Source organism: Rutidosis leptorrhynchoides, chromosome 3, assembly GCF_046630445.1.
Source record: "Rutidosis leptorrhynchoides isolate AG116_Rl617_1_P2 chromosome 3, CSIRO_AGI_Rlap_v1, whole genome shotgun sequence".
Classification (NCBI taxonomy): domain Eukaryota; kingdom Viridiplantae; phylum Streptophyta; class Magnoliopsida; order Asterales; family Asteraceae; genus Rutidosis; species Rutidosis leptorrhynchoides.
Window position 1 is genome coordinate 392,884,906 of NC_092335.1, and position 11,029 is coordinate 392,895,934.

At 36.1% G+C, this 11,029-nt stretch overlaps 1 non-coding gene across 1 annotated transcript; it reads left to right on the plus strand.

Annotated features, from left to right (window-relative positions):
* Nucleotides 1-1,498: 1,498 nt before the first annotated feature.
* On the plus strand, nucleotides 1,499-1,604 carry LOC139903262 (small nucleolar RNA R71). The gene has a single exon (XR_011778096.1). It is a non-coding gene; the product is annotated as a small nucleolar RNA R71 (small nucleolar RNA).
* Nucleotides 1,605-11,029: the final 9,425 nt, after the last annotated feature.

The window sequence follows — 11,029 nt, forward strand, 5'->3', positions numbered from 1 at the left end:
CGACATCCATAATATCTTCCGTTAATCCAAAGATCTCACCACACGCTAATAATCACTAGCGTGCATTACCGCGACAAGAGATATTTCGTATGCTCAAAGTCCCATATGCCCACTTAGGAAATACGAAAAAACACCATATTCCCCCTTCAAGTTCTCCCGGGCTACAACCAGCAACGAGCTGCGTCGATAACTACTAGGTCCATTACGCCATGAACCAAGTCTTGTATTAATCCAAATCGAGAAGGATTCATGCCGCGTTAAAACTCCGTACTTCAATGACTCGTATACGCACCACTCAGTCGGCCAATCATGAATGTTCTCTGAATCAAGAACCAACTTCCCCCGTCTCCACAACCGGGTCATTCCTTCAACGAAGAAATTTCAGCATCTCCTAATAATTACACTAGGGACACAAACTTTCCCATCAATCGCTCTGCACATGACCATCAGTCTCTGGATGAATCCAAAACAACAATAATACCCCACGAGCTAGACATAACATCGACACTCGACTAGGGTTCTCCTCTGAACCCTACAACACAAACATACAAGACGGCTTCCTAGTACTAGCTTGGAAGCTATTCGTATACTAGGATCCCGTCAACAGCGAATTATCATCACACCAAATTCGCCACACGACCCACAAAAATTTGCACCAACTCCTGGTGAATCTTCCTACCTAGACCGTCTATTAAGGATAGCCTCGAAATTTCAATGCAACCAACGGGTCGCATCATTAGGGAACACACCCTCGCAAACAAACAACATTCGCGTGTCTCTATGTGAGCAGAGCTAATTGATTTCGCATTAGTATCTTCGTCTGATCTTGTCTAGATGTAGTTCTCTGATTTAGCTTTTATTGTCCTTGAATGAACTGAGTCAACTGATCATCAGTCCCGAGGGTAGGGTTGGTTACTTTCGTAATTTGGGTGGTTGGGGAATTTTCCTCAGCTGGTGGACCAGTGAGTGGAAGTGGTTGATCATATGTCAATTGAGATTGTTGGGGTAGATAAGGTGGGTCACGATTGCAAAAGGCTGGTTGTTTCTATGAAATTGGTTAACCTTAGGTTGTTGATTGAATTCGGGATTTGATTGACGAGGTGGGTATTGGATGTAACAGACTGACCCGTCAGGATTCTCGTACTCAACTTGATATTCTTTAGTGGGTTGCGGTTTGGTACAATTAACACAGGCCTGAACTTGGTTAACCTGCTACGGTTGCGTCTTCAATTCTTCTAGTTGTTTGGCAAGGGATTCCATCTTATCCGTGAGGGATTTGATGGCCTCTGTTTGATTGTTAAGTGCTGAGAGTGGAGCAGATGATGAATTTGTTTCACCTCTGTTATAGTCATGATGATGCATCGTCATGTTTTCGAGCAACTCCCATGTTTCATCTGCAGTTTGGTTCATCAGTTTTCCATGAGGTGCTGAATCGATCGTCATCCTATGATTTACCTTAATACCATTGTAGAAGGTACAGATTTGGGCTAACCGTTCTAACTGGTGATTAGGGCATTTCTTCAGCAGGGTTTTGAATCGCTCCCATGCAGTGTAAAGAGATTCATCATAACTTTGTTTAAAGTTAATGATGTCATTCTTAAGATTGGTTTGTTTCAAAGGAGAGAAATATTTGGTGAGGAATTTAGTAGCCATCTCCGTCCTTGACGTGATGGAATCTTTTTCCAATCCTTCAAACCATGTTTTTGCATGATGAGTGAGAGAACAGGGGAACAAGTATAGCCGGACTATATCTTGTCCTATCCTTGGCTGTTTGTAGGAGTTCGAATGAGATATGAATTTATCAAGGTGAGAGTTAGGATCATCCGGTAATCCATGAAATTGACAGCCATTTTGGATGAGCTGTATAATATGATGTTTTAACTCGATCGAGTGTCCTTGAATCTCTGGGAATCTGATCGATCCTCCTCGACCTTCAATCGAGGGATTGGTATTTTTTATTAGAGTAACGCGTAACGCCATTCGGTTTCTGATTCGTTCTTCTTTGCGTGCTTTAGAGATTATTACGTCTGGATCAGGTACGAATAACAACGGCCCTGGTCTAGATTGGGTTTGGGTCATACACTGAGTATGCCCTTTTGTTTTGAAAATTTAAGTGGATAAGCTAAGTTCCTATTTTAATCTAAGGCAATCTAAAGTAATCTAAGGTAATCTAAAGTGATCTAAGTTAATCTAAGGTAATCTGAAGTAATCTAAGTTAATTATCCTAGGTCTAATTAGGTTTTTGGTACTTGCTACTGATTCCCTGGTATTTCGATAATAGAGCTTCGCACGAACTATTCAATAAACCAAGTGGCCAGGCCGACTAAAGAGAGGTAGGATTCTTTTGGTTCCAATATAATTGGAGACTGTTCAGAAAATCTAACAACCAAGTCCGTGTATAATTGTCTTTCTTAGACACCACTAAATGCTTGCGAATAAGTTTGATAAAAGCAGTATTGTCTGATACCAAGTCCCCCCGGCAGCGGCGCCAAAAACTCTTCTCCCTCTTGATTTGACCGAAACAGACGGTTTTATTTATGAGGTGTCGTCAGGCCGCAAGGCATCAGAATCAGCCAATCGAAGAGGGGGTAGGTAGTTTTAAATTTATATTTAGCGGGGCCTAAATCGTACTACTCCTTATTAAGAGTAAGGGAAATATGACCTAGAGTCGTATTTTTAAGATATCAGTAGAATCGAACCTATAATTAAAGCTTAAGATAATCCTAAAGTGAAGGAGTAGTGGTTTGTTACCTAATTTTGGGTTTTCTAGTTTATACGATAAAGTAAAGTAAATGCGATAAAATTTATAATTCAAATAAGGTTAAAACAAGTGCATACTATGGTTTCATCAGTTACTTTGCCAAGATTATGGAATGTTGGCTTATGAATAGGTAGTGACCTCGTATTCATTACACTGGTCCTAAACGACCCTGTCATAAGATATGTCACTGGGTAATATGTTAGGCTTGAAGATTTTGAATAGATAGCAATGTCCCTTACCCCCGACGCCTGTGCAGTCTAACTACAGGCATACACATTCAGATGGCTCATCCAATTGAGCAACTCGGTTGGGTGACGTATTAACATTCTACAAAGGTCTATACTTTCTTAAGCATAATAGAATACAGAGTTTTCCATATCCGAGAGACGTGATGTGTTTCAATGCTTTCGTTAATGATTGGGTTTAAAAGATAGTTAGACCCTTAAAAAGAGTTCAACCATAAAGAACACCATGGCCAAGTCAGTTTTGAGTTTCAAGAACACGTTCGATTATCCTAACGGTCCAATCCTTTATGTGTTTAAACAAACAGTTCCTTAATGACCTAAGAATCCCTCAAGCGGGGTGCAATGCTTGAGACCGCATTATGGTGAAGTGTACTAATCAGCACTGACCGGGTTCCATGGCCTTACTTAACAGAGATACAGCTTACAACCGTTGTGCTTCAGTGTGCATGTACGAATTTTATATGCTTGGTGACTACACTAGCATGGTCTAGGACCGACAATGTACTAGGGGTCTAGTTAGATGTTTTACTACAAAAGAGTCCTCAGTCAGAATCCAAAGCTCGGTGGACTTACTACAACCGTTGTGCCTCAGTTAAACTTACGTTATATCCGATAGTACATTACAGAGCCGATAACTACGTTCTGTTAGTTGGAATAGCGATTGTGTTTAAAGCATAATCATAAAGCATCTCGACAACATACACAAACCATAATATTATTTCGACATTATAACTGACTACATCATAGCATACACAAAAGATAACTATTCGCTAATCATGGCAACAATATCACAAAGCATTATAATGAAAGACATTATATAAAGACAAAGGATAGAATACCAGTAGATTAAACGAGTTCCGAATACAAAAGTGACAACTTCAAACTCCAGACTTCTCCTAATACAATCTTCGGCGTTCTTCTCCGGGTACTAGGTTTCCTGCACGGAATTGAAGACCTTGAAAGTATGACTAATATTGTAGAAATAGAGAGAAAGAAGTGAATTGAAGTGTGTGTAAAAATGGATGATAAAGACCCTTTAAATAGACTTAAAATTGGCCTACATACGGCTGGCAAGCCGTATAGCAGGCCGTTTTTGCAGGCCATTTTTGCAGGCCGTTTTTGCACTGGTTAGCCGTTTTGCCTGGCCGTTTGCCTGGGCCGTACGGTCAGCCGTTTTCCCTACTGAAAGACCGTATGGAAAGCTATATGGCAAGCCGTATGGCCTTCTTTAGTTTGCTGATTTCACTAGATCATAACTTGATTTCCTTGATCGTAACTTGTTTTCTCGTCTTTCACCATTTTCACTCTAGAATATTCTTTTTAGCTCCGAGTCTCTCGATTCTTTTTGCACCATCTTCGTAATCACTTAATCTTCAATTTTAACAAATGAAGCGAGTATTTTGGCGATAAATCTTGAAACTTTATTGTTTTTGGGCCTCAATGCGGGGTGAAAACGTGACTTTTTAGCCGATACCAGTGAGTAAGGGAAGTATGATCTAGGGTCGAATTTTTAAGAGATCAGTAGAATCGAAACTATATTTATAATTTAAGATAACCCTAATGTAAAGGAGTAGTTTTAATTACCTAATTTTGGGTTTTCTAGTTTATAAGATAGAATAAAGTAAATGCGATAAAGATATGTCACTAGGTAATGTGTTAGGCTTGAAGATTCTGAATAGACAGCAACGTCCCATACCCCCAACGCCCGTGCAGCTTGACAACAGGCATACACATTCAAATGGCTCATCCAATTGAGCGACTCTGTTAGGTGGCGTATTAACGTTCCAAAAGCTCTAAACTTTCTTAAGAATAATGAAGTACAAGGTATGCCATATTCGATAGACGTGATGTGTATCGATGCTTTCGTTAATGATTAGATTTAAAGGATATTTAGGCCCTTAAAAAGGGTTTAACCATGGCCAACAGTTCCTTAATTAACAATGAATCCCTCAAGCGGGGTACAATGCTTGAGACCGCGTTATGGTGAAGTGTACTAATGTAACAACCCTGCTTTTTCTGTCACTTCTGTTAACTATTCGTTAGTTGATTAACATCGATTATTTGTCTTTTATGTGTTTATGTGTATTAAATGCGTACGTGATCCTTGGAGGGTTATTTAAATTAATATGGGTTAATACTAATCGATAAAGATATTTCGGATAAAAGAAATACGATAAAAATGCTACGGTTTGAAAAACTGCTTTTCGAGCAACGAAATGCTCGGGTTTATTTTAATAATTATTTTATTAATTATTAACTTTTTGAAAATATTTAATTTATTGGTTTTTTAATAAATTAAACGTTTGGTTGCGTTTTAACGATCGGTTTAGCGTTCCTGGTCTTCGGTACGTTTTAAACGGCATTTGAAATGAACCACACTTAGCGTTCTAGAAAGCCAAAGCATAATGTAATTTAATTTTAATAATTATATTATATAATTATTATGTTTTAAAAATACTTTTGATTTATTAGAATTTTTATAGATTAAAAATACGAGAAATTAACGTTCAGCGATTCGGTTTGCGTTTTCGGTTGACGACACGTATCGTGCTGCACATAGAATGAACCAAATAGTCAATTTAGCCCATGGAACTCCCCTAAAGGTCCATATGGCTGAAAATCAACCTCACCCCACCAAATTGGACTAGTTGGCCCTTTTATTAAGTTGGTTAGTAGTGTTTGGCCCTAGCTATTTAAAGAAAACTTATAACACTGCATATTATTCTTCCCCAACCCTATTAGGTCGACTAAAAACTCCCTCCCTAGCCTCTTTTGATCATCGAATTCAACACAACACAACACCATCAAAAATTGATCATTAGATAAAACCTCGAACACGAAAGTTGCAATTCACATCGATAGCTACGCATTGGTATAAACGATTTGTTGATCAAAGGTATAATCACATGAACCCTAATTTCTAAAAATCTGATTTTGATGTAGTTTGATAGTGTAAGTTGTCAATTGCTCAAATCTATATACGTTGTTGTTAATTACTCGCGTTAATTTGATCGTTTAATGTGATTAGGGTTAATCACGAATTTGATTTGTGTGCTTACAGAAAATTGGCTATCTTGAATGTTAAATATTATGATATAATTGAAATTCTCTCAAAAAATTAATAATTTTAGACTTTGGATTCGCCTATTTTCGTTTCCGTATGATTAAGTTATGATTGATTGATGTTTTGTTGTGGAATCTTTGAATATTTCGAATTCTGGAAAATTGTGCATGAAATTGAATTACATACTGATCATAAATTGATATAGGTCTTAAAAAAACTCAAGTTAGACTAGGATATCATGCGATTTGGATTTGTATTGCTCACGGTACGCTTGTTTGATCGTATGCAAAAAACTGATTTGCTCGGTATGATGAAACTGACTTTTTAATTGATTTGAAGTGTGATATTGTTTAAGGTCTTTGCATATATGAAAAGTTCATAAGTGTAGTTAACTTTTCATCTAGGCCTTGCATCATTTGGATTTGCGAAGCTTGTGTTATGGGCATGTTGAAATGGTAACCTGTATGCTGACTGAATCTGTAACGTATGCACCTTTCGCCCTATAAGTTGAATTGTGCATGTTTTGAGACCTTGGCCTTCTGGATAATGAATCTATACATGTTATGTGATATATTTATTGTTTATTTCAACCTCTAAAACTTGATACATTGTGCACACTTAGGCCATACTTTTGGTAATTTCTGAAATGAGCTGAAACAGAACATCCAAATTTATTGAATAAACTGTACCAATTGGTTAAACCAAAGTTGCTCATTTTCGGATATGTGATAATTTGATTTGTTCTTGAACCATGGACACTGACCTTGCATTAATTTCATGTCCCTAGCTCCGGTTATAGCCATTACTAGATTGGTGCGCAGTCAGAAACTGATTAAGTGAACCATAAATGCGTCCATTCTGAAACCTGACTTGTAGACATCGTATGAGGCCCTGGCTGGACTTTTTGGAATCAATTTTGAGTCTACTTATGATCTGTAGTTTTCCATGTTGTCATGAATTATGTGCTATGAGATATTATGCGTCGTTTGCAACATGTACATGAACTTTATGCAAGACGATAAACTGTGATCGCATACTTGACGAATATTGAACTGAAATGTGTTAGTTGACCTAGGTTTGACATGTTGACAAACATTTGACATGAACCTACTGTATTGATCTTAGTTGACTACCTTGACCAAATTTGACTTTTGGTTTGACCTTTGTTGACTTTTGTTGACTTACATGAACTAGTTGACTGTATGTTGACTTTTACTTTGAAACGAGTCGAGTCGAGAAATAAGACAACTTACTCTATGAAACTTCTTTTGTTTAAGACATATATGTTGACCAACCTAAATACTTATACTTAGGTTGCATTACTCGGCATTAAACCGTACAAGTTATTTGTTTACTTTTCATTCAAGAGTTATTCTAAGGTGAGTCTACAGTCCCACTTTTTACTTACTATTTTTGGGATGAGAATACACACGATTACATATACATTTTACAAATGCTTTTTATGGTTTGACACATGTACATATTATACATATTGAGTTTTGTTCACAAAGCCCCAAGCTTGAATACTTTTATTACCTTCGGGTAAGCACAAGTTAGATGGATGGATCCATTAGGTTAGACAAACCTCGCCAAACAATATTAACCGTGGCACATTTACTTTGAACATTAGATACACTCGAACAAGCGTATAACATTTTTATGGGGTAGAGAGTGTAGTGGTTTCTATACTCAGGTCATTGTTAGTATTCAGGTGCTCATGGATTATGTAAATTTTTTTGCAACTGGGTTGCGCTTATTGAAATCTTGTGTTCAAATGCGAATAAACTATTTTTCTGAATAACGTTTTTTTTCAGATACTATACAATGTAACTTAAAATCGTGGTTACGAACAAATGAGATAAAACTTGACATGACATTGTCTACAAATATTTGAAACTTGACATGATAGTGTCAACAAACTTTGAAACGGGACACGGTGTTGTCTACAAACTGTTAACATTAAACCTTGGTGGTCTTCCACTAATAAACGTTTTCTAAATATCACTTCTTAAACATACTGTATTGTTTACCTAAAACCTGTAGATTCACTCAACATTATTGTTGATCCGTGTTGTGTGTTTTATTCTCGGGTATTAATTGCTTCCGCTGTGAAATTTTGCTGTTACGTAGAAGTCAAGCCAAGCACTGGGACCAGAGTTAACATTCCGTTAAAGCGGTTTAACGGGGTGTTATAACTAATCGGCACTGACAGGGTTCCATGGTGTTACTTAGCAGAGGTACAGCTTACAACAACTGTTGTGCTTCAGCGTGCACGTACGAAGTTTACATGCTTGGTGACTACATGATGTGTGTGAGGTGTAGTACGAAATACTATTAATTTTATTATGAAATAATATTAAATACGATACAATTTTACACAAGTTATTTATTTATTTATAGAATGGATATACCTAAACATTGTTACAATACTTATAGGCAGTGTACCTAATCGTAGAGTAGTGTAGTTTTTAGTAAGTCTGGTTCGTTCCATAGGGAGTTAGCTGAGTTTAACGCTATATTTATTTTAAAGTGTAATTGTATATATATATATATATATATATATATATATATATATATATATATATATATATATATATAAGTAGTATTATTATTAAAAAGGGGGGTTTTACTGTTTAGTGACCGCTTTGTCGATTTTAAAACTTAAGTCACAGTTAAAACCTAATGTAAAATATTAAATATAAATACAATTTAATTTAAAGCGTAAAGTAAATAACGATAAATAAAAATGCGATAAAATAAAAGTGCGATAATTAAAAGTGCAATAATTTAAAGTACGATAAATAAAATGACGATAAATAAAGAGCGATGAGATATAAAATAAAGGAATTATGCTTATTTAAACTTCCGTAATCATGATGTTCGACTGTTGATTTTAATTTATTACCATGGGTTAATTGTCCTTTGTCCTGGATTATTCGATATGTCCAACTGGTTTTTGTCCATAACAGTCCATCGATCATAAATATAAAGTGCGAGTGTCCTCGTCAAATTACCCTTATACCCGAAGTCAAATATTCCAACTAATTGGGGACTTAAACTGTAACAAGGTCTTAATACTTTGTTAATGTTTACACCAGGTTATCGACTATGTGCAATCCAAGGTTTTAATACGTTGTTAACAATTACACCAATTGTCCTTGTATGTAATCCACCCCTGTTTTAATGAGTCTATTGACTATTAATCCATCCCCGTGTCCGGTTAAATGAACGATTATTAGTATTTATAAATATCCCGCCCATCGTGTCCCATCGAGTGTATGTGGTTATTTATAATTACCTCAATTTGTAAATCTCTATATTAAATTAACGAACTATCATTCAGTTAAACAAATTTAAAGCCCATTAATAGCCCATAGTCCATTTTCCACAAGTGTCGGTCTTTTGTCCAAACCCCAATTATGGTCCAAAGCCCAATAACCCCGTCTTAATATTTAGTCCAACATCACGATTACTTCGGCTTAAATAAACATAATAATAATTTAGCTACGAGACATTAATTTAAAAAGGTTGAACATAACTTACAATGAGTATTAATCGCGTAGTGTTACACGGACAGAATTTCGACTTACAAACTTAAAACATTCGTCACTATAACCTTATTATTATTATTAAACTAAAATTAAAATTAAAATTATATATATATATATATATATATATATATATATATATATATATATATATATTTTACGTAGATAGAAAGAAAGAAAAAGGGATGAGGAGATCGTCCGAATGAGTTGGCTTTTTTAGGCCCATTTTGCACTGTGTAGCTCCGCGATTGCGGTACATTTGTGTCTCATAGCTCCACAGTCGCGGAGCTTTGGATTCCAGCTCACCATAGTGAATTAAACGTGGGCTGCTGATAAATATAATATATAATAATATATATAATTAATTATATATTATAATATATTTTTGTGCATAGTTGACTTGTAATTTCAGCTCCGTTGAGTCGCACATTGATAGTTGGTTCATGTCTCGGTTCCGGATTTTTGAACGCCTTTTCGTACAATTTAATATCTTGTACTTTGCTTTTTGCGGCTTGTACTTTTGTAATTTTGAGACATTTCTCATCAATAAATTGAACCACTTGGATTGTACTTTGTACTTTTTAGCTTTTTGGTCGTTTGCGTCTTCAAATCATCGAATCTATCTTTTGTCTTCACCTTTTATTATTTAAACGAATATCACTTGGAAATAGAACAATTGCAAATAAAATCTTGTCTTTCTGGAAGGATAATGCTATGAAATATATGTTCGTTTTTAGCATTATCAAATATTCCCACACTTGAGCGTTGCTTGTCCTCAAGCAATATAGAACTTGAATAAAACTTTACTAGAATCACTTCTTTATTTTTCATACTTTGTACATCAGTGATTTTAATACGGCGGTATGAACAATGGTAGTAACGATGTGGTTTACAGTCCCACATGACTATAAAAATTTAGATCCTTTAAGAAATTGGATCTTTATGAAAACATTTGATCTTTTGAAAATTCAATCTAGCTTTTACCCTTGACAAGTTTTTCGGAATAACGCTTCACCGGTGTTTGTAAAATGTTTTTGTGGGTTTTATGGGTTTCAGATTTTAAAATTTTCGCTCAAAACTTATGGTTTTATGTCACCCACTTGCTAACCTCGTATTAGGGAAGTAACACGTCCAGTATACTTGCTCCGTTTATTACCTTTCGGTAAACTACCGTCCGGTTGTAAAGGAAAGCGTTGAACAAGCAACTGTTAAGGCAATGTCTAGTGACATGCTTTTGATTATGGTCCATATCGTGTCGGATGCAATTACTATCCTTTGTAGGAGCAATAGCAAAGATCACCCTATAGTTTTTCGGTCTGGCACAAGGTCCTGTCTTCGACCATGCTATGCAACCACCGTTCTTACGGTTGACACCCGATTTGGTTCAGGTGACCTAATGAATTCCAGGTGA